This window comes from Mus pahari, chromosome 17, assembly GCF_900095145.1.
Source record: "Mus pahari chromosome 17, PAHARI_EIJ_v1.1, whole genome shotgun sequence".
Classification (NCBI taxonomy): domain Eukaryota; kingdom Metazoa; phylum Chordata; class Mammalia; order Rodentia; family Muridae; genus Mus; species Mus pahari.
This window is the reverse complement of record NC_034606.1, coordinates 30,855,540-30,881,069: the sequence shown is the minus strand read 5'-3', so window position 1 is coordinate 30,881,069 and position 25,530 is coordinate 30,855,540.

Here is a 25,530-nt window from a genome sequence, read left to right as displayed (position 1 = left end):
CAGACCAGCTTGGCTGTTGGAGGTTGTACACACTTTTCTCCCTACTATAGGATTTGAGAGAATGGGAAAAAGAAAGGAATGGTTCCCAACAATCTAGCACATCTTATATTTCTGTTGATACGTAAACATCTTTGTGAGCCCTTGGCCAGACAAGGGACAACTGCTCCATAATTCAAAGTTCCATCCTTTATGCTGTGTAAAGCAATCAATATTGAAGTGCCCGACTTCTTCTGTTGCCTTTAGATATTTGGATAGTTGGCTTGGTTTGGGTTTTGATTTGTTGCTGTTGTTGTTTTCAGTATTACAATTGGTATTTAAAAACAATCATGGGTTTTCACTACAGGTCAGAAATTTCTAACATGCTATATACTCCAAAATCTACTGTTTCTTGGGGGCTTACATGGTTCCACAACTGGAATATTCCAAACAGTGCAATTATTGCAGGTACAAACTTATTAAAAGAATTGTATGAAAGTAATTCCAGGTTGTTTGCATAGGTGCATATTAAGCACAATGGAGATTATGTTTAAATTTGGATTCCATTCTTATCTCATTAGCATATGTAAATAGACCAAAACTCAAATTATCTGAAACATCATGCTCAAACTACTTCACATAATGGGTTTTCAACCTGTGTTATATTCATATTTAGAAACACTTGAGAAAATTTAAAGTTATTCTTGCCCATAAACTGTAGATAATCATGGTTTGAGGAATGAAGATAAGGAACATTATCCTCGAATGATCTCTTTAGAATATTAGCAAATAATGATTGAATCATTATCACTCATGGGCCTGTGTTTGAAGGTGCTATGGACAGAATTCATAATGCTAATCTAGCTGTATCATTTTGGAAGATGGGCAGTGGCATGAAGTGATGAGAATACTGGGCGTTTGGGCTGAATTGAATTGAAGCTGAATTGGCCTCTGCCACTTATTTTTTTGTTTGTTTGTTTTAAATATGTTTTTTATTATTATTATTTTCTTTATTTACATTTCAAATGCTATCCCGAAAGTTCCCTATATCCCACCCCCGCCCCTGCTCTCCTACCCACCCACTCCCACTACTTGGCCCTGGCCTTCCCCTGTACTGGGTTATATAAAGTTTNCAAGACCAAGGGGCCTCTCTTCCCAATGATGGCCAATTAGGCCATCTTCTGCTACATATGCAGCTAGAGACATGAGCTCAGGGGGTACTGGTTAGTTCATATTGTTGTTGCACCTACAGGGTTGGCCTCTGCCACTTATTAGCTCTGTATTTAGATGCGATGCTATTCCTTGCTGATTTCTAATGTTCCTATCACTGGATGTGGTACTATTGGAAAGCTTCTATCATGAGTATAAAGAACACATTCTGAAAAGTACAGTGAGTGCTAGCTAGGATGCACACAGTGAAGTGACTGGGGAAAATTCTACACACAGATCTGAATTAAAAGAGAGAGAGAGAGAGAGAGAGAGAAATCAAGGATTCTGTTTTCTCTACTTGGAAAAATCATGATATCAGTACTTAGTAATGTGAAAGATTAAAGAAGATAATTGATGTGCGCAAAGGAGTTCTTGAAATATGGTGTTAGTTGACTGACTTAGAGCATCACATTGTTTTATTTTCTCCTCCTTCTCTCCAATTCAGATATTAGTATGTAGCCAAGTATGCTTTCTTGTCAAGAAATGAATGCTGCATGTCATTTTGATATGCTGTTATTTTCATAGTGCCTTCATGGTAACAGGCTGTTTTTAATCTGTAGATGTCAAAAAAAAAAAAAATCGTTACTAGTAGATGCAAATGCCAGAGAAATCTTTTTTTTTCTTAACAGCATTTTGCTGCCTTTTCTAAAGCCAAAGTTACCCTTAGAGAACTGAAGCCCTACTAGTTCATCTCCTTTTACATAAGCTAAAACATTTGGCAATGGAAGGTTGTAAAAAGAAAAAAAACTTTATGTATCAATATGTATAGGTATGTGTTCATTAATGTGTATATACAAAAATAAGTGTGTGTAAAGAAAGGTAGATGGCAGACAGAGGGTCGGTGCTGGTGTTTTGGGTAGGCAGGCAGGTAGATGAGCACCAAAGAGAGACAAACACAGGAAGAAGAAGTGGAGAACTTAGGTAGATGGCTCAGTAGGTAACGTGTTTGCTGTGCAAGCAAGAGTACTAATCTCTGATCCCGAACACACATGTAACAGTCCATGTGGCAGCACCAAACTGTGATTCCTATACATACATACACATACATATACATACATACAGAGAGAGGGGGGGGAGGGAGAGAGGAGAGGAGAGGAGAGGAGAGGAGAGGAGAGGAGAGGGGGAGTCTTAGATTATAATACATAGTTATCCAGATCCTGAAATTATTGTGCCATGAACCTCCCTGTCCTCCCTCTGTCTTAAAAATTAGACTTTTATGTACAAGAATGAACTGTTTCTTAAAGTTTCTGCCTTTCTATTAAAACTTTGAATGTCTTAGTACTTAATTTCCTAATTGTGTGAATTAGATTTCCAGTTAGTAAAAAATGAATAATGGTCAAAAAATGCCATTTAATAGTGATTACTCTAACTAAAAAGACACTTATTAGAAGACGTTTATTAATGATAACTGAGAATAATGATGAATTCCCTAAGGCAGTGGTATCAACCTGTGGGTCATTACACCTTTAGGGAACTGAACAACCCTTTTACAGGAGCCACCTAAGAGTATCAGGAAACACAGATATTTACATTGCCATTCCTAACAGTAGGAAAATTACAGTTATGAAGCAGTAACAAAAATAATATTATGGTTGGGGGTCATCACAACATGAACAACTGTACTAATGTGTTGCAAAATTAGGAAGGTTGAGAACCATTGAACTAAGGTCGACTTTATTCTCACTATTCAGTCAAAACCTTCCCCTCAGCTTCAGAGTTTCCACTTAAAAGGCTGCATGTCTGAACCTGAGCTTTATTTTCTCCCACCCTGAACTTGAGTGATTTTTATGAAGAAACTGAAATAATAACATATGTAAGGGGAATCGTTTACACATGCTCCTTTCCAGAAAGAGACTCTTTGCATTTGTGTTAAAAATCCCAGAAACTACAGCACCTAGATGCTTCAGTTCTGACTGTGTAAACGAGATGCTCCCTCCCCCATTAGTCTTGGGTGAAATGCCACGGTGTCAAGTGAGATACGGCTCTTCTGAGAAGCTGCCAGAAAGATCGCAAGAGCTGAGATGCAGAAGATGTGGGGTAGTCACTGTCTCATGGAGTGATCTTCAGACAGCTACACAAAAGATGACAGATAACCTACGTTTAAGAGCCTAGCTAGATGTGCCTGAATGACAGAGAGCTTTGCTGGGGTTCTGTGTACACATAACTTTATAATGTGCCAACACACGTTCCCTCTCCACTTCCTACCTTTTCATTGCCTTCTGATGTTATATAATTTAAATTGAGTTTCCTACTACAATACTGTGCTTGTTAGATTTCTCATTGGTGTGACAGAATATCTGACATTAACAACTAAAAAGAGGAAAGCTCCTCATGGTTTCAAGACAGTCATTCTATTAGAATGGTGTGAGTGTGATCAAGTAGAGCTGTTCACATCATAGTAACCCATGAAATAGAGAAAAGGAAATGCAGGAAGAGGGTAGGGTAAGGTATAGTCTTTAGAGATACAGCCCTAATGACTCAATGTAGGCCTCCCTTTTGATTTTCTTCATCTCTGTATAATGTCCTTTTACCATGATTCTACCAAGGAAATTATCTACTTGCCAAGCCAATGCCTATATGACCTAGTTATCTCCAGATGCTATGTAAACACACAGCCAGAAGTATGTTTTTTTAATCTAATCAGGTTGATAATAAATATTAATAACCCTAAGCACCAACATTTAACCTTTGACTCGAGGTGTTGTTTGAAAGAAGCTGAGATACAACTGTCAGGATACAACTGTAAGAAAACTGCAGTATAGTTTCACCCAGTTGTCATAGTATCTGTAGAGAACACACATATTTATTGGCTGAGATTTTGAACTAAGATTAAATAGAAGAAATAGGTGCCTGTTGCTATAGGTGAGGTGTTACTAATCCCCACAATGCAATGCATGACAGTCGCTAGAATTTTCATCTCTAGAAAATGTGGCCAGATATAAAATAAAGAGGAATTATATTTAATCAATAGAAAAGAAATTGTAATAAATACTCCATGTGAGGCCACTCTCTAACAATGTTAAAGGCTCTTCCAGAAGAAAGAGCTATGCTAAATGAAATTAATTACTGATGTCATACTTATTATGAAAACCAGTCTTATGACAGCTTTAAAGAAGGTATTATCACTTTCAACTACAGAACAATATGTTGCAATGTAACACTTGTTCTTTTAGCACCCAATCCAACTACCCATTATTGCTTTCAAGATAATAATCAGAACTAGTAGCAGCACAGACAAACAAGGAAATTATAGTTCCCTCTCCAGGAACAAATAGTGTTTACCTAAAATAGATTTTAAGATATGATTGAAAGATATTGGTAGAAAAGAAGAGAATGTGCACGGGAAGGCATATCTCAGAGTATTATATGACTAGGCAATAATTTATTAACAAATGGTAAGGCCTTGGTCACTGTTCTATTCCTATAGACACCATACCAAGGCAACTCATAAAATAAAGCATTTAATTGAAAGCTGGCTTACGATTTCTGAGACTTAGTTCATTAGCATCATGCCAGGGAGAAAGGTCCTGAAGCAGTAGCTGAGAGCTATATCCTGATTCCTAGACACACACACACACACACACACACACACACACACACACACACACACACAGAAGCATGAGTGCTAGAGCCTGGCATGGGTTTTTTGAAACCTCAAAGATACCCCCTTTATGTCCATTGACATACTTCCTCCAACAAGGCCACAACTCCTAATCCTTCTAATCATTCCAAATAGTGCCACTCCCTGGTGACTAAACATTTAAATATTTAAGCCTATGGGAGTCATTCTTAGTCAAACTACCATAGGCACTAACCTTTTATTTATGACTTGAATTGATACTCCAGAACAAGGTTTAAAATTACGTCTAGTGGCATGGAAGGACTCAAATTAGAGCTTAATTTCTGTCTTATATTACTGGTAAATGTCAAAAATCACAGAGAGGAGTAGGATAGAATAGATTTATTATGCTATTTGAGAACCCATCACTTGATTATATTTCCCAGAAATCCAAAGAATAACTATTTACTATGCTGATAAGTAGTGCCATTGTAAGGGATCCATTAATGCCTGGATCCTGTAGACTGGCATTTTCTCTTGAAGGTGTGGTTAAGATGCTTCCTCAGTCCATCTTAGAAGGGGGAACAAAATACTCACGGGAAGAAATATGGAGACAAAGTGTGGAGCAGAAACTGAAGGAAAGGCCATCCAGAGACTGTCCCACCTGGGGATCCATCCCATATACAGAGATCAAACCCAGACACTATTATGGAGGCCAAGATGTACTTGCAGACAGGAGCCTGATATAGCTGTCTTCCGATAGGCTCTGCCAGAGTCTCACAAACACAGAGGTGGATGCTCTCAGCCAACCACTGGACTGAGCACATGGTCTCCAATGGAGGAATTAGAGGAAGAACTGAAGGAGCTAAAGGGGTTTGCAACCACATAGGAAGAACAATATCAACCAACCAGGTTCCTCAGAGTTCCCAGGGACTAAACTACCAACTAAAGAATACACATGGAGAGACCCATGTCTCCAGCTGCATATGTAGCCGAGGATTGCCTTGTTGGTCATCAATGGGAAGAGAGGCCCTTAGTCTTGTGAAAGCCCAATGCCCCAGTATAGGGAAATGACAGGGCAGAGAGGTGGGAGTGGGTAGGAGGGAGGGGGACCACCCTCATAGAAGCAGGGAGAGGAGAGGACAGGTTAAGGAGTTTCTGGAGGATAAATAAGGAAAGTGGATAACATTTGAAATGGACGTAAATAAACTATCCAATAAAAAAGAAAAATTAGGCCAGGTGGTGGTGGTGCACACATTTAATCCCAGCACTTGGGAGGCAGAGGCAGGTGGATTTCTGAGTTCGAGGCCAGCCTGGTCTACAAAGTGAGTTCCAGGACAGCTAGGGCTACACAGAGAAACCCTTTCTCGAAAAACAAAAAAAAAAAAATTAAAAAATTAAAAAGAAATTCAATAAAAGTAAAAATAAATGCTTAAGTAATAAGCTGTGATATATATATGAATATGAATATATATATAAATAAAATGCTGAGTGTCGTGAAGATAGCATTAGCAGGGACCACATGATAAAACCTGTCCTTTATAAGCATGTTGATAGAATGGGCATCAAGTTTAGACTAGCAAAAATGACATACCGAAAGACAAGTATTGATGAAAATGACTAAAAGAAGGAGATTGTAAAATAAATACCAAGGAATTACTAGACTGCTAACCAAAAAACTGGCACCAGTTACCAAAATAATTTAAAATTACAGGATTTAATTCATTTTCCAGCTTTATATCTGGTTATATACTCAGAAAATAATGTTAGTATCATCAAACCTATATAGAAATAGGAAGTATAATAGTTCATCTTCTAATTCTTCCCCAGAAAAATTGGTTGCATTTTTCCAGAATAGACACCAGGGAGATGAATAGCACAGGTGATTTGAAGACAGCTGATTATAGGTTCTATGCTGACATTAATGTCATGGAAACTAGAATGGCATTTTGGTCTTCTGGTTATAATGAGACTAAACATTAGCTATGACATAAGTTAGATTTCTCGGGTCTTTCTAAATAATGGATATGATGAGTTCACATATTGTGACTGTATTCTTCAGGTAAAGTTAACAATGGTTTATTATTGTCATGGAATTAAACTCCCTAGAATCTTAAATCAAAAAATTCTGTACAAGTAGAGGTAATTTTGTAAAACCTGCCAATCAAAAGCAAGGGAGAGATAAAGAATCAAAGCATATGTGTTTTGTCTTATAACATGTACCTGTTTATCTGTCTTCGGTAAAACTTGGAATAGGTAATAGACATGGTAGGCACAGCCAAAGTAGTGTTTGAATCCGACCCTTACTTCATACACTAAAACAGTCAATTCAGAATCCGTAATTAATTCCTGTATGGCTCATAAATAGATTGATGTTGCCATATTCCTTAGATGTAGCTGTGATGGAAAATTTTCTGCTGCTGTTAACTACATTCCCATAACGATGAACGAATATCCTAATAACAATTTATGAAAGAAAATAATTATTTGGATCGCATACTTTGAGGTGTCAATCCATTTTGGCAGAGGGGGAATAGTGTAGAAGAGCAGTTAACATGCTAACCAGAATGTGGAGTGAAGGATGTTGGATGAGGGGGCAGGACAAGATACAGTCACAATTATTAGCCAACAATGATCTATTTCTTTCAACCTTTCACTACCTACCTATAATCCCATTTTCCTATGAATTGATCACTCATTAGGTAACCTAATCCATTCATTGGGTAACAGTTGCTGGGATCCAATCATTTCCAAATAGCCCATCTGTAAGCAACAAATCCCAACACAACAGCCTGTAAGAAAGCATTTCAAACTTAAATCATAACAACTATATTGTTTATTATATATCAACAAACTCCATTGCTTATGAGGACCTGAGACGGAGAGCAGGAGTGTTCTCAGGGGCAACTATCTTCTTGACACAGTCATTTCCTCACTGGCAGAAAAGGACTAGAGACACAGGATAGAAGTTAGCATTCCCAGGGTAACCTTCAACCAAGAAACATAGGTATTGGAGCTGGTGGGGAGGGGGGACTGGGCAAATAAATCCTCCAGCTTCCCATTCTTCAGAGGTAAAATTCTGAATCACTTCTTCCAACATTCCTCTATCTATTCTCAGAAAGGCAAATCACCAATATCTCATAGAGGCTCAATAACATAATGTATTAGCTTCTCTTCCTTCCTAGTAACATTTTCCCTAAGAACTTAAGCCCAACAAAATAAAGTAATGTAGGCAGGATGAAGAATATCCTCAAATTTGATTAAAATGTTCTATGCTCAAGATAAAGACTTCAATTTATGGGTACAAGAAATGTGAAACACATCAAATAAACTTAGAATCAAGTTTTGATCAGTAATAGGAGAGAGTTTTTTAAATGGCCAGAAAATATATATTTTATGCAGAACAATGCTAATGTAGATGATGTGTTTCTTGAAAACACTGCTCACAAAATTGTAAAACTTTAAATTGTAAAACTTTAAATTGTAAAAAAAAATTATAGCCTTGATAGATTCTATTAAGCTATAAATCTATATAAAATAAAAATAGTCTTCAGATACTTTCACAATCAGAAAATGTGTACTTCTGGATATTTAAGTCAGTATTTCAGGCAGAAGTATTTCTAGACACAAATATAGATATTTACAATACCAAAAATATAAATACAGGAAGTATTATGTGGCTTAAAAGGTTATATTTATGAATATATGCAGAAAATAATGATTAGTTTAAACTAAAAGAGGGCATTAAATTGAAGAAGCATGAGGAGGATTTGGAGGGATAAAAGGGAAGGGGAAAATGTAGTTAAACACCTTTAAAAAGAAAAATTTAGAATAAATTAAAGAAACGAAAAACAGAAAACTAACAGTTAACAAAAATAGTAATGTTCATGCAGATATAAATGACTTTATACCAAAATCAGACATGAAAGTTAAAGGAGTGAATTTTTTAATAGTAAGATGTACACCTATTATTAAGCATATTATAAATCATAAAATATTTGTGAACATAATCACAATGCATGTTGATATGAATAAAATGAAAAAATATCAGACAAACTCATAATTATAGTCAATGATTTTAACATCCTTCTGAAAACGTATCAAATATTATAAAATTGTCACTAGAAACGAAGTAGAAATATTTATATTTTTAGACCAAAGCAGTAAGCAATAGCAAAATGGATATTCTCTTGAACATTTGTTGAAATGAAACTCATTGTTATTAAAAACTATCTCAATAAATGTAAAAAGAAAAGAACTTCAGTTTAGACAAAACTCACCCTTTGTCCATAATGGAAATAAATTTGAAGTCAATCATAAAAGTTGATTTTAGTTGAAATTAAGTTTGAGTTTATGTTCAGGAATTTCTCTCCTGGACTTCAAGACAGTCCCTCACTTTCTCTTCCATTAGATTTAGCGTATCTGGTTTTATGTTGAGGTCTTTGAGGACTTGTACTTGAGTTTCATGCAGGGTGATAAATAAATATAGGTCTATTTGCATTCTTCTACATAGAGACATTCAGAAGGAAAAAGGAGGCAAAAATAAAACTGAGAAAATCTGAAAAAAAAAGACATTAAGAAATCCTATTATTTTTATTTACCTAATATGAAATACTTACAGGTATATATATAAAAAAATTAAGGTACTTGGGTTAACATTTCTGGCAAAAGCCGCAGACTATCTAATAAACCCTCCAGTCTAGGACCGAGTTGTTACTCATGGGAATCCACAAGACTTCCCACGTGATACAGGCTATCAAGGTTGCCCTTTAGTGTGTCCCAGAAGTGGGAGGCAAGTCTCAGTTGCTGAAGACACCATGTATTTCTGACACAGGACTTAAGGAATTTGAGCTAGATCTGAGCTAAAAGCTTCTTTCCTGAAGAGAAATACCAGCAGCTATACCCATTGATAATGGGGGAAAGTAGCCAACAGCCTTATGCAGCTATGATGTCTATTAAAGACAATAATGCCCTGTTTGGCAAGATATACCTAAAGATGTGATAATGGCACCCAGATTTTTGGCAGTAACTGACAGCTATCTAATTGGAGCAGTTGGTAGGATTTGATAATATATTTACTTTTCAGATTTATTTTAATATACTTTAATTAAAATAATGTGTTGGTTTAAATAAGAGTGACCTTCACTGGCTAATATAGTTGAATGCTTAGTCAACAGGGAGTGGAACTGTTTGAAAGGATTAGGGAGATTAGAAAGGGTGCTCTTGCTGGAGGAGATGCAACAATGGAAGTGGGCTTTGAGGATTCAAAAGGCCACATCATTCCCAGTTTATTTTCTTTTCCTCCTATTTACAGATCAGGATGACTTTTATCAGCTATTCCTGCCATCATCAGACTTTTGTCCTGCCGTCATGGACTTTAATTCTCTGAGACTGTAAGCCAATTAAATGCTTTCTTTCATATGTTGCCTTGATTATGGTGTTCTATCAGAGCAATAAAATAGTAATTATGACATGATTACATATGTGTGTGTATGTGTGTGTGTATGTGTTTGTGTGTGTATGTAACAATAACAAAGAAAAAGAAGCTGCAAATCTAAGAAGGAGTCATGTGTTTTCATGGAAATGGCTAAATGTAGGACATGTGGGACCATGTCCCCAGACAGGCATAAGAAATGGTAAGGTTGAATGAGCTCAAACTCCAGGAATCTCAGAATTGAGATAAGCAGGAACAGAGCCATTTTTTACCTACCTCTACCTGCTATAGAACATGTAACCACGATGCCCCTTTGAGGACCATGGACACTGCGTCATGTATCATAAACATTTGGAGTTCTTTTCCATGCTAATAAGCTATCTAGAGAGTCCCGAGTGTTCAGCCAATGAGCTTGTCTTCTTGTCTTCCTACAAATGATATTTTATTCCTTAAATAAAGTGTATGCATTCACATCCACCATCAAGTAAACCAGTAAGAACAAACAAGGATTGTCTCAGGGAGTCACTTCATTAAAGATTGCCCAGGGAAGGTCTTCATCTTAAAGAGCCAGGCCTAAAACTTCTGAGGATGGCCTTCTCTCCCCCAGCCCCTCTGTACTCATGCTGAATCAGGCCAGGTTCTGCCTTCCCCATCTCTCCCTGACACACAGATGCCCTAAGGGAAAGGTAGACCTGTGGGCCTCCAGTTCCTAATTCCCCTCTTGGCACTATACTGTTTGCATTTGGGTACCCAGAGAGGATGCCAGGAACCACCGTGGACAATTTGGACTTTGTCCTGCCTATGTCTGTCATCCCCCAGGGAGAGAAGCAGAGCATAGTACAACAGCTGAAGGGAGGATAGGAAAGGGGGAAAACATGTAATTATATTTTAATTAAAATTAAAAATATACTTATATAAAATACGACATCCTGGATGAAACTGTGTCAACAAGGGATGGATGAACAAACTATGGTACAATAATACAGTAGTGTAAAATGAAACATTGAAGCCTATGCTATAAAGTCATTTTCAAAATCCTTATAATAATAAAGCCAGGCAAAAGACACAGCTTCAGTTATTGTAAAGTCCTAAACATTACAAAACCATTTATAATAATATAAATATAAATAATATAATATAATATATATAACAACTATGTATAATATATAATAAATATACAAAGCATCTCATTTGTTCATTTTATTTTATGTATATATGTGCCTGTGCATGTGGGTGCATGCATGCGTGTGTGTGTGTGTATACCTGTTTGTGTATGATTGTAAATGTGTGTGTGCCATGGTGGGAATGTGGAGATCAGAAGACAACACTGAGTGTTGTTTCTCTCCTTGTGCTTTGAAACAAGGTCTCCTGTTTATTCTGCATATGCCAGGCCAGCTGGACCACAGGCTTCAGATATTCTCCTGCCTCTACCTCCCACCTTGTCATGGGTGCACTAGAACTGCAGATGCAGTTTTACTGAATCTAGCATTACATATGTTCTGAAAAATCTGAACTTGGGTCCTCACACCTGCACAGCAAGCTCTTTAGCCTGTGAGCCTTCTCCCATAACCCTTCAGATCAATTTTTATCATTGTGTAGGGTCATGGTAGGAGAGGGAATAAGAGGGAGATGATTACAAAGGAGAAAGAGGAGACATTTAGGGCTGTTATACACTTTTACTGTTCTGACTGCAGTCATGATGTACATTACCAGAGAAATGCACATGTCACCAGGGAAATACGAATTAACAAGCCAATGAGAACGCTGCATGCCTATCACTGGGATGAAAGTTGATTATTCCAGTTGCTGATGAAGATGTGGAACGATGTTCCCTATTTCACAAAACAACTGTCACAAGAGACATTTCAAACCAAATGTCTGATGAAGATTAAAAAAGCTGAAGAAATGGCTCAGCCAGCAAAGTGCCTGCTGTGCAAGCATGGGGACCAGAATTGAATCCCTAACATTCACTTAACAAAACCAGGGATCCCTGGCATGCCAGCGCTAGAGAGGAAGGCATGGGAGGATTCCTTGGGTTTGCTGACTAACCAGTATAATCTAGTTGGTGAACCCCAGGTTAAATGACAGACTCTACTTCACAAAAGTAGTGGAAAGATATTAAGGAAGATATTGACTACTGACCCCGATATCCACATATCTACCTAGACACAGGTGGTTCTTCCACCATGAATATTTACACATCCACAGAATAATATATGAACAATAAGGAGGGAGAGAAGTCTATAAGCCTCACTGTGGGTCATTAGATCATTACACCAAGTTGTGATGGAGAAGTATTTTTAGACAGTTTAACAGTGTTAGAGGAGCACTATTTTAGATAATTCAGAGAAAAATCTAGATAATTGTTGTTGGTGCCTAGAACTCATGTAAGAATCTCTGGGACATAGGATGTATAAAAAATGCATCTGAAGAGAAGCTACAGAGAACTGAGTAGTTCTGTAGAGGGATGGAAGCTATCCTGGAAACCACCATCTTCTTCATATTTTTTATTTTTATAACTATTTATTTATCTATTTACATCTCAAATTCTGCCCCACTTCCTGGTACCTCACAAAGACCATCTTCCATTGCTTTCTTCTCTGAGAGTGTGGGCCACCCCTGCCCCAGGTATCCCTGCACCCTCGCACATCAAGTCTCTGCCAGATTATGTGCATCCTCTTCCACTGAGGCCAGACAAGGCAACCCTGTTAGGGAACAGATACCACAGTCAGACTTTAACTTTAGGGAGAGCCTCCATTCTAGTTGTCTGGGGGCCACCAACCCACCTGCAAAACTTTTGACCCCAAATTTGTCCTGTCTAAAAGAAATACAGGGACAGAGTTGGAGCAGAGTGGCCAACCAGTAATTGGCCCAACTTGAAACCCATCCCATGGGCAAGCACCAATCCCTGACATTATTAATGATACTCTTATGTTATGCTTGCAGACAGGAGCCTAGCATAACTGACCTTTGAGAGACTCAGCTAGAGTCTTCCTGTGGATCCGATATACATAGAAACAAACTGTATAACGAGGTCATTCAGATTTTCTCCAGATTGAAAGTTCAGTTCCAGTTAAGGGTATTGGTGAGGGGCAGGATGCAGGCTTGAATCAGGAATTTTTAATGACAATCACCTCCTATGATATAAAATGTTCAGGTTTTCTTTATGGTATGTATTAACCTTTCTGCTTTAACCTCTGCTGTTTAGAGCATTTCTGTTTTATACAACCAAACTTAATTTCACCTGGTTCTTTTTACATGTTGTAGGGCATCTGGAATCTAGAAATCATGTTTTAATCAGGCGGCTACATTATGTCATCAGTGTGATACTCTGATAGTAATATTTATTAGCATAGACCAATTTGCAGATCCAGAAATAAAAGTATTTTAGTCAAAGAACTTAGAATTATTTTCATAGAAGGATATGGATATTTTTCAAAGCAAAGAGTAAATTGAAGCCTTCAGAAATTGACACTGCCACTGTTGGCCAAAAAGATATTTTGGTTTCTATTTGGCTTCGCAGAAATAACAGACAATTCACTTTCTTGCACCTTTGATGGCGTTCACTTACATTGCCAATGTTCCTAATAGCAAGGATAATTACGTTACTTTGATAATTAAGCCAAGTGCTGTTTTTACCAGGCCAAGTTTATAAGTTGTTATGATGAGATAAAGTTGCTCCTTATAAGTAACAAATGCACAAACAACATCAGAGGATGAAAGCCACCACACAGCAGCGCTGGGTGACTGACAGATGAGGCCAGCAGTCCCAACATCTCAGTGTTTCTGCTACTTCCTCAGTAGGAGTCATCCATCACTGAACATCTGAAAAAGGCCAAACTCCCTCAGATTCCTGCTCCGTGCCTTTAGGAGCAGCTGCCTCACTAAATGTGACAATCATTAGTATGTCTGAGTGGTCAGCTTCCTCCCTGTCAGGCTGATCTGGGTGCTTGATGGATGCTTTGATTTCAGGCTGGTGAAAGGTTGCATACATTTCAATTAGCATGAGGACAATAGTTCTAGAAGTTCCCTTTGCCTAGTCAGAGAGGCAGTGAACATAGAGTTTACAAAGAGTTGTAGGACTGAGTTCAAATCCCCATTAATCTAACTGATGTATGAGCTCATCCAAGTCATATAATTGTACTAGGAACAACTGAAATTGTTGTGTTACCAAGACAAATTCATTGAATAGCTACTGAACATCTGCTAAGAGATGGGAACTCCATTACGAGGAGACAAAACCAAGCAAACTGGAGTTTCTGCCTAATAAAACATCATGGTGGAAAAAACAACTGGAAAAAAAAAATCAAGGAAATTATTCCTAATGATACTCTGCTATACTCATAGATGAGAACCTTGCCCTGTCATCATCAGGCTTCCTTCTGCAGAAGATAGGAACAGGTAAGAGACCCACAACCAGATATTATGCAGAGAGGGGAAAGAAGAAAGGAGAGGGAGAGGGAGAGGGAGAAAGATAAAGTCTAAGTTGGAGGTCTCCATTGGATACCTCCCTTCAGATAATGGAGAACTCTGAAGAACAAGAGAAGACTCTAAGAATAAGAGAATATAGAGGGCTATAGAAAAACATGGCCGACTAAGTCAGGATTCACATGGGCTCCCAGAGATGTTAACAGCAAGCATGGCTCTGCACCAGATTCTCTGTAAATTTGTCACGGTGTTAGCTTGATCCTATTTTGGAATTCCTAAAAGTGGAATCAGATGTATTTCTGATGCTTTTGCCTGTTCTTAAGACTCTTTTTCTCCTATCACGTTGCCTTGTCCAGGTCTGACATGAGGGCTTTCCCCTGGCCTTATTGTCTTATTTTGTCCTGTTTGATTGTCTCCTCTTGAAAGACTGCTATTTTCTGGTAAAGGAAATGGATGGGGACTGGATCTGAGGGAGAGAGGGAGTGGGGAAAGCTTGGAGTGGAGGGAGCAGAAACTATGCTTGGGACGTATTGCATGAGAGAATAATCTAATTTGTTAAAAAAAAAAAAGTTCAGGGTGGAAAAGGCATAGGCTATGCTACATAGCTCTTTTCACAGGGTTGTAGAGTATCTAATGAGATTATGTTCATAAAAGAACTTAAAAATCTAAAGTGTTCAATAATTGAAACATGCGAATGCTCCAGAAATGACGATTTTACAACTCAATAAGTGTGAATTTATGATAAGCTTGAATGCATTTGGAGAAGTACAAGAATTGGGTCAGGAAAAGCTTCTAGTTTTAATTAGGAGAATACAGAGAGGACAGTTCTCCAGGCGGCTTCTAACTAACCTATCCTGTCCTTTCTCTTACTTACAGTGCTCAGACATAATAGCAGACTATACTGGGATGGCAACTGCTGGGTGGAGGAGGAGAAGCCATGGTAACCCAGGCTCTTTTCTAATTCCTCTCCCAACCCCAGTATAGGTGTTCTTCATGATTTTGTATGACTGAGCTTGGTGACCCATGGAATAAGATCCAGGTTGAGTTGCTTTCTGTAGTTCCTCAGCTGTGGTGCTAAAAGCAAAAGAGTGGATAAAAGATGTCTACTCCAACCAGCTTTCCTGAGCCTTGAGGAATTGGTTAGCAATGAATGCTAGATTTTTTGCTGTCCCTTGCTTCTAATCTATAACAATAAACGAATGAACAAATGTCTCTAAAGGACAGTGCAGTTTGTTGTCCCAATTGTGTGTGTGTGTGTGTGTGTGTGTGTGTGTGTGTCTTGACACAGGAGATTCATAAATGTTGGTCCCTAGTGGGAAGTTCACCCCTTTCATAACTCTTTTATTGTTTCCCTCCCTTTTCTATTACTGTGGAAATTTTGATTCTCTTCTCAGTTTCCCATGCCAGGATTTGGCTACTGAGGCATGAGCCTTAGTAGTAGCATATTTTGCTTCACACTACCAGTGCTGAGGTGGCTCCAGAAGCTGTATCACCTGTCAGTAATGATAGAATTACCTTTATTTGGGGATGAGTTTGTTAGTGCAGTCTTTGAGAGCTTGAAGTACTCAGGTGCCACATGTAGAATGTTTGCCCTGGGGCTTTCCCAGCTCTTTACTGAGATTTTGAACTCTACTTATATCACTTACTGTAGATCTGGCAGCTATCTGGCCTCATCTGGAGGAAATGGCCACATTACTTCTTCTACTAAAAGGTGAATTGCTATCTTATAGGGGGAAATTCGGTCATGTTATCTAAATCTGACACCTGAGAAGTCCTTGCTCTTAGTGTATTACTAAGGCCAGAGACTCAAGAAGGCTTCAGAGATACTCTTTGATCTTGGTCTTTGCCAAATTGGATTAGTCAAATGGAAAGGCCATTATTTCTAGTGAGTGGAATCAATGTTTTGATTTGTTTACTTTGTATTTGTGGTGTACATATGTATGTGTGAATACACATGCAAGCACACATGTGTATGTGAACAGCTGTCTGACTTTATATGTACCACATATATGTAGGTAGCCTTGGAGGCAAGAAAAGGGTATCAAATACACCACAGTTGGAGTTGCAGATGGATTTAAGCTGTCCAGTGTTGATGCTGGACTGACCTAGGCCCTCCACATGATCTGTAAGCATTCTTAACCTATGAATCATCTATCTAGCCCTTTGTGAAAGCTGTAAGTACTGGCTTTGGCACTGTACATAACTAGCTTCTTGGTTATGTGTCTGTTTACTTTTTTATCATAAGCCACGAGGGCAACTCTGAATGTAAAATTCATAGCATTCAGAAATGAGGACAAAATACTATGAAATGATACATGTAATCCACATAGCCTGGCTAATAGTCTATACTTCAACACCCATTATCATTGCTGTTTATCATTATTTCTCATTTTTATAAACACAAGGTTTCCATGTCATGCAGATATTTTCCTGTGTGTTGTTAACTGTGTGTTTGTCTTTCTTAACTGTGGGTCCTTTCACCTCGGAGAAGACTCTAGTATACACGTATTGGGGCAACTCTATAGAGACAATCTAGGCTTCTGATATAGAATGTCTTTATTTCTTTTTTTCTTTAAATGCTATTTCATTCTGACTTAGATCCCTTGGCCTAGTTTTTCAGAACTAAAGCCTTTCTTATTCTTCTGTGACCTGTACACAGTCCTCATCTTTTCCCTTGATCAGTGTGCTCCTGAAGATAACAACCGAACAACCCGAAGGAACTTCTTACAATCTCTTAGTACTTAGATCTTCAATAAATTTAATGAAGAATTTGAAAAAAGACTACTTGGAAAATCTGATGTGTGTTCAGTAAGTGAATTTGTGTGAAAGTATATAAATTACACAGCTGACAAGTAATGTGGCTTTATCATAAAATCTATGTAATAGTTAATCCTAGGATCTTAATCTTCTTTGACTTGAGGCAATTAAGGCAGGCAAGGAGTTAGATGGGGATTCAGTGGGCCTAGAATTAGGCTTCCTCTGACTGCTGCTCATATACTGAAATCAGGGTGCAGAGCCCCCCAGCCTTGCGATTCCCTGTATCAAAGCAGGAGCACCTACCAAGAGAAGCAGAGTTGCTCAGTGGACCACAGAAGAAAGAATCCCTCATAGAGACAAGAGTCATGTTTCCATGATAAAGCAGTTCTCTTCCCCTGGCTTTCCTTTGATGATTATTTTCTTACTTAAAGCAGAATTCTAAAACCAGCATCTTTATTGTGCAAGGACCATATTTTGATCTAAGTGGTGGTCTCCAAAGGGCCCTCCAAGATCAACCCAATGTCATTGAAGTGCTAATGCCTAGTAGATACTGGTCTTGATTCACCTATAATATTTTATGTATGTGTAGGATTTTAAGGAGGAGGTGGCTTCAATTGTGATACAGGCTTTTGCAGGGAAAAAAATCAGGCTTGTCCTCTGTAGCTCTCAAGCTCTAGAAAAGAACAGGTAAAAGTCTAATGAGACAGTTCTTAGGTCAGTTTTAGAGTTCTACAGACTACAGTGTACTGTGGGCTCCCAAGATCAAACTACATGTTCTCTGTCTCAAGGAAAACACAATAGAGAGGGTAAGACGAACATATAATTAAATACGCACAAAATAATATATTTGTAGTGTTAGAACCTGCAGTTGCCAAGTACAAATCAGCAAAAGATTCATAATATATTATCATTTACTCTATCTTCATAAAGGACTATTTCTGTTGATAATACCATACTCTAAGATGCTAAATATTGCCTAGATCATGAAAGTATCTTGCCAAGTCAGTGATGTCATGACAAATTGGTCTCTATGCCCATTGGGCATAAGGCAGAGATTTCCTATCTAAGCACTCTGATGACATCATACACAGTTAAGACCTATGTTGATCAAGTATATGAAATAAATATTGTAAAGGTTAAACCTTGACTGTCAGTTCAATTGGACTAAGAAACACCACAGTCAGTAAAGCATACTTCTGGGTGCATCTGTGAGGGAACTTCTAGTGGCACCAGATTGTTAAGGCTCTAAGTAACTGAATAGTTTGGCCCACTTATGGATTAAAATATTGATTAGACTCTAGAAGATGGTAGAATGCTGGAAGGTGGAATCTGGTCTAAAGGATTAGGTCAAGGTATATTAGACTGCACCCTTACTGCTACAAATATACTATCTTTCATGCTAGTCAATGATGAGTACTGAAACTGCTTTATTTCCTGACCACCAAACAGAGCAGCCTCTGCCATAGGCTCCACCACCATGATGCTGAGCCATAGTGTAGACCTAAGAGCATGAAGCTGAGTAACAGGACACTCTGAGACTGTGAGCCAAAACACATTTCCCCTCCATTTAAGGTGTTAATGACAGGTATTTCATCATTGTGTTGATAAAGTAATAAACTAATTCCGAAGTTTTCAGGTGTAATTCTTTTATGAAAAGTCACTTGGTAACTGGTCATTTAAATCGGCAAGAAAATACAGAGTCATTTTATGCTCTGTGTTGCTTTGCCCTTCTCCATCCTGCCTTCCTCTCATTATAATAATGAAAATCATTCTTTCCACGTGACTGAGTGCAATGAGTATATTTTCCCACCCACAGCCCTGGAAACCATTGATCTGCCTCCAACACTATGGTTTTTAGTATTTGGACAGTGGCAAAAATTAGCATAAATAATATGCCTTGACCAAAGAATTCCACTGCTACATATTTATCCAAAAGAAATGAAAAAATATACTTATGTAAAGATATGCACCATGATGGTTTGACTCAGGAAGTGGCACTATTTGGAGGTATAGCTTTTTTGGAGTAGGTGTGTCAACTGTGGGGGTGGGCATAAGACCCTAACCCTAGCTGCCTGGAAGCCAGTCTTCCACTAGCAGCCTTCAGATGAAGATGTAGAACTCTCACTTTGCCTGCTCATGCCTGCCTGGATGTTGCCATGCTCCTGCCTTCATGATTATGGACTGAACCTCTGAACTTGTAAGCCAGTCACAATTAAATATTGTCCTTTTAAGAGTTGCCTTGGTCATGGTGTCTGTTCACAGAAGTAAAACCCTAAGGCATGCACCTAAATATGCAGTGAAGCCTGGCTTATAGTAGAGGTTCATAAAAGGAAACAGTATCAATAGATAATAGTAAGCAAAATGTGGGGTATCCATATAACAGGCCATTGTCGAACAATGAAAACGAATGGATTGCTGACACACAAAAGCATAAGTGAATACCGAAGTCACTATGTTGAGGCCAATTGAAATATACAAAAAAAGCTTGTATAGTATAGTTCCACTAATACATCTGAGAAACCTAAGACTATTCTGAATGACAGAAAACATGCTTAGGATGGAGAGGGGTGGTTTCATGGCTAAGAAGCTCAAGTAATATTTAGTGTAATGTTTGTGTTAGGCTTTGAAAGTATTTATGATTTCACAAGTGTATACACCTGTCAAAATGTATCTTAGCTGTCTATTTTAAATAGACAATTATGGTTTGAGATAACAAAAGGGAATCCATTGCAGCTAACATGTATTACTAGTAAAATTACTTGTGTATCATTATTACTTCTTAACACACGGCAATCAACTCATATCACCTGGAAAATTAATTTTATGCTAAAGTACCGTTGAGTAAATTCAGTTAGAAAAAAAATATTAGAGTGACTGGAAGGATAGCTGTGTGAATAACAGCACTGGCTGCTGTTCCAGAGGACCTGAGTTCTTAGCACCCACATCAAGCAGTTCAAAATTGCTTATAACTCCAGCTCCATAGTATCACATACCCTCTTCTGCCCTCCTGGATCATCAGGCACATACACACACACACACACACACACACACACACACACACACACATGCACACACTCCTGCACACCTGCATGCACCCCACAATGAAAAATATAAGAAATTTTTAGTTTTTCATTTAATATAAAACATGTACCTTAGGTTTGATTCTTCCTGCCTCCTTCTCAGAGTTACTCTCTAGATTTTATTCAAGAACTCCCCTTCCCTCCCTAATATTTTTATTATTAATTATTCCATTCATTTACATGTCCAATGATATTCCATTTCCCAGTTATCCCTTCAAAAGCCCTCCATCCCACATCTGTCCTCTCCCCCATCCCATTTGCCTCTTTCAGGATGCTTCCCCACCCACCTACCCTATCTCACCCCACTGCTCCAGCATTCCCCTATGCTGGGGCATCAAACCTCCACAGGACTAAGGGCCTCCCCTCCCATTGATGTCAGACTAGGCCATCCTCTGCTACATACGTATCTGGAGCCATGGATCCCTCCATGTACATGAATTGGCCAGTTGCTGGCATAACTTCCCAAGGAACCACCACACTAGGTTCCTGCCAGCAAGTGCCTCCTGGCAATAGCAACAGTGTCTTGGGTTTGGTGTCTGCAGACAGGATGGATCCCCAGGTGGGGCAGTTCCTGGGTAGCCCTTTATTCAGTTTCTGCTCTGTTTTTTGTCCCTGTCTTTCCTTTGGACAGGAATATTTCTGGGTTTAAAACTTTGAGATGCATGAGTGGCCCCATCCCTTGACTGGGGACCATACCTATCTACTGGAGGTGGTCTCTACAGGTTCTATCTTCCTGTCACTGTGCATTTCAGATAGAGTCATCTCCTTTGGATCCTGGGAGCCTCTCACTTCCCTGGTGTCTTGGACCCTCAAGTGGCTATCCTCAGTTCCTCATCCTCCACTGCTTCATCTTTTTATTCAATTTCCTGACCCTCTGTACCTCTCTCTAGTCCCCTCTAGTACCTGATTTTAGCCCCTTATTTTCTCCCCATTCTCTATCCCTCCCAGGTCACCCTCCCTCCACCTCCTGTGACCATCCTGTACTCTAATTGGAAACAACAAAAGTATAGTACTGATACTTGTTTGGTTACTATTTCTCAGGTCATATAAGCTCCCTGGGATCTGCAACATCGTTGCTTTTCACCAAATTTATCATCAAAGACTGATATACTATGTAGCATAAATAAATATACGATAAATATTCACTGAAAATATTGATACAAGGAAAAGTGTATAAAAATTAATCAAGTAAAAGTCTATCATGACCTGCTCTATCCATCTGCAAGGAAAGATTTGTTTTCTCAGGCATTTCACAGGGGCAGATGAGGAGTATTGAGAAGTCACTTGTCATCAGTGAGCATGTGTCCAGAGGCACCAGCTGCAGCTAATTCACTCTGGTATTTCAGAGATGGACTTCAGAACTCATCTAATGAGTGTCCACAGTAGCTTTAATGAGATCCTTGCCCAGACATGATGAATGCCCAGCACACAGCTCTTGAACCCAGCATGGCACAAATACTAAAAGCCTATTTTCTAAGAACTACTACATATTTTTAAGAGAACCACCACATAGAATTAAACTATACTATATGTAGATTGCAATGTCAGCAATGTCTTAGACATGTCAAATAAAGCAATGCTTATAGTTGTATTTCCAAGTATGTTGTATTGAGTGTGTATCAGGTTGACCTGGGAACTATCATGGGTTCTGCCACGTTAGTGGAAAATGGGCTAGAATAGTTCCTTGGTAGGCGAGGAGACCAAGTGGTTAACAGGATTTAAGGGAGCCTTTTAACTATGTTGAACTTCAGTTTGCTACTTTAACTAAGGTGACCCCAATGATTTTCAACCAAAGAGAAAGGAATAAATAAGGTAAAAATACATAGTAGTTATTAAATGTTGGTGGATATAAAATTGCATGTTCAAAAAAGTACTTCATGTCTATTTGTTTAAGTAATTAATACTTAGCCAGTTTAAAATAATAATTAAGGTATAATAATTTCACATTTACAATAACAAATAATAAAATGAATATTAAATCCACCATCCATTTTTATGACATTGAGTCTGCCAACTTAGGAATATACTATATATCTTCAGATACATAAATCATCTTTAAGGTCTTGCAAGAAAGTATATAAATTTCTCTCCCTTGAGGTTTTTTTTTTGTATTTCTGTTTTCATCCTTCTACTATTTATTACAATATTTCTAGTTGTTTAAATTGAGCTAGAACTACTATTTCGTATTTTTAATTTTAAGAATTGTATTTCTTTACATTCAAGTCATTGCACCCCTCTCAGTCCTCCCTCTTATAGTTCCTCATCCCATTCCTCCTCCCCTTTGCATCCCATACAGTACTTACCCCATCAGGCCTCCCTCTTTTCTGAGGCCTCATGTCTCTCAAACATTAAGCCCATCTTCTCCCACTGAAGTCAGACCAGGTAGGCCTCTGCTATACGTTTGCCATGGGTTTTGGACAAGCCTCTGTATGCTCCTGGTTGGTGGCTCTGTGTCTGGGAGCTCCCCGGGGTTTGGGTAAGTTGAGACTGCTGGTCTTCTTACGGGGTTGCTCTTCCTGTCAGCTTCTTGAATCCTTCCCCTAATTCAACCAAAGGGGTCCCTGACTTCAGTCCAATGGTTAGGTGTAGGTATCTGTGTCTGTCTCAGTCAGCTGCTAGTGTGGCCTCTCAGAGGACAGCCATGCTAGGCTTCTGCCTGTCAGCATACTATAGTATTAGTAATAGTGTCAGGCCTAAGTGATCCCCACACTCAGTGAGATGGATCCCAAGGTGGGCTGGTCATTGGACTGCCTTTTCTTTAGTCTCTTCTTTTTCTTTTTAATTCCCCCTGCAGTTATTTTAAACAGGAATATCTCTAGGTCAGATATTTTGAATGTGGGTTTATAACCCAGTCCCCTCTACCAGCGGCTCTGTCTATCTATTGAAGAGTTCCCTCTCTCCCCTCTCTCCAATGTTAGGCATTTTGGCTAAGGTTACACATATTGAGTCCTGACAGTATCTTACCTCCCAGGTCGCTGGTACTTTCTAGAGGGCCCCCCTCAGGTTGATTATTTCCATTCATTCTCTTGGACATCTGGGCTTCTCTCCTGTTCCCACCCCCATACATTATCCTTCCCTCCCCTCCACTCTCCCACTCAGGTCCTTTCCTCCCTCTAACTCCTGTGATTATTTCATTTCCCCTTCTAAGTAAGTCCCAATCCTCAATTGGGCCTTTCTGCTTGATAGACTTCTTATGAACTGTGGGTTGTATTCTAGTTATTCTGTAATTTTTGGCTAATATCCACTTATCAGTAAATACATACCATGCATGCCCCTTTGGATCTGAGTTACCTCACTCAGGATGATATTTTCTACTTCCATCCATTTGCCTGAAAAATTCATGATATCTTCATTTTTACTAGTTGAATAGTATTCCATTGTATAAATGAAGCACATTTTCTGTATCCATTCTTCAGTTGAGGGACATGTGGGGTATTTTCAGCTTTTGGTTCTTACAAGTAAGGCTGCTATGAACATGGTGGAGTATGTGTGTTATGGTGGGGAATCTTTTGCATTATATAATCAAGAGTGGTATAGCTGGGTCTTCAGGAAGAAATATTTCCAATTTTCTGTGGAACCACTAGATTAATTTTCAGAGTGCTTTTACCAGTTTGCAATTCCACCAGCAATGGAGGAGTGTTACTCTCTTTCCGCATTCTCACCAGCTTGTGCTATGACTTGAGTTTTTGATTATAGCCATTTTGATTGGTGTGAGGTAGAATCTCAGGGTCGTTTTGATTTGCATTTTCTGATAACTAATGACTTTGAACATTTCTTTAAGTTCTTTTTGGCCATCCGAGACTCTTCTATTGTTAATTATCTGTTTAGCTATGTACCCCATTTTTTTTTATTGTGCTATTTAGTATTTTTGGAGGTTAACATCTTGAGTACTTTATATGTTTTGGATATTATCCAACAGACATGGAAAGAGCAATTTTCAGCTTCATATGGAAAAGCAAAAAAGATAGCCAAAACAATTCTCAACAATAAAAGATCTTCCAGGGGAATCACTATCCCTGACTTCAAGTTGTGATACAAAGTAATAGTGATTTTAAAACTTTGTGGTATGGGTACAGAGACAGACAGGTTGATCAATGGAATAGAATCGAAAACCCAGAGGTAAACCCACACATCTATAGACATTTGATCTTTGACAAAGAAGCCAAAAACATACACTGGAAAAAAAAAAGAAAGCATCTTCAATAAATGGTGATAGTCTAATGGCAGTCTGTATGTAGAAGAATGAAAACAGATCCATATTTTCACCTTGCATAAAGCTCAAGTCCCAGTGGATCGAGGACTTCAATGTAAAACCAGATACACCGAATCTAATAAAAGAGAAAGTGGGAAAGAGCCTCAAACTCTTTGGCACTGGGGGAAATTTCCTAAACAGAACACCAATGACTCGGACTCTAAGATCAACAATTTATAAATGGGACCTTATGGAACTGAAAAACTTCTGTAAGGCAAAAGACACCATCAATGGGACAAATCAAATCAGCAACCTACACATTGGTAAAAAATCTTCACTAATCCTACATCTAACAGAAATGCTGTTTCTAAACATTTCAATTATATTTGTTTCATGTGTTTTACATATTGACTTTCTTGTCGTAAGTATAACGAAGAGATTTTTCAGCTTCCAGAATCCCTATTCTGTTCTGCAAAGGATCTTGTTCTGTGTGTCTCTTGCAAATGATTTCTCACTTCCAATAAAGACCTTCCTTCAGCTTCTGATTCTGTTATTGGTGCTTGAGATTTCCCTGCTGCTTTTTGTGGATCTTGATTTTTTTTTTTTGATATATTTTAACTCTTTAACTGGCAGAGAAAATGAGCCAGATCAATATACCTAGACTATATCACTTAAGGGTTCATTCGGTAATTCTTCTGAAGATAGTATCATTTCAGAACCTTGTCTTGAGATCTCTCTTGAGGCTTATCATCTCATCAAAATTTGCAAAATACATGAAACTCAAGAAGAAGGAAGACCAAAGTGTGGATGGAGAACAAAACACCCATGGAAGGAGTAACAGAGACAAAGTTTAGAGCTAAGACGAAAGGATGGACCATCCAGAAACTGTCCCACC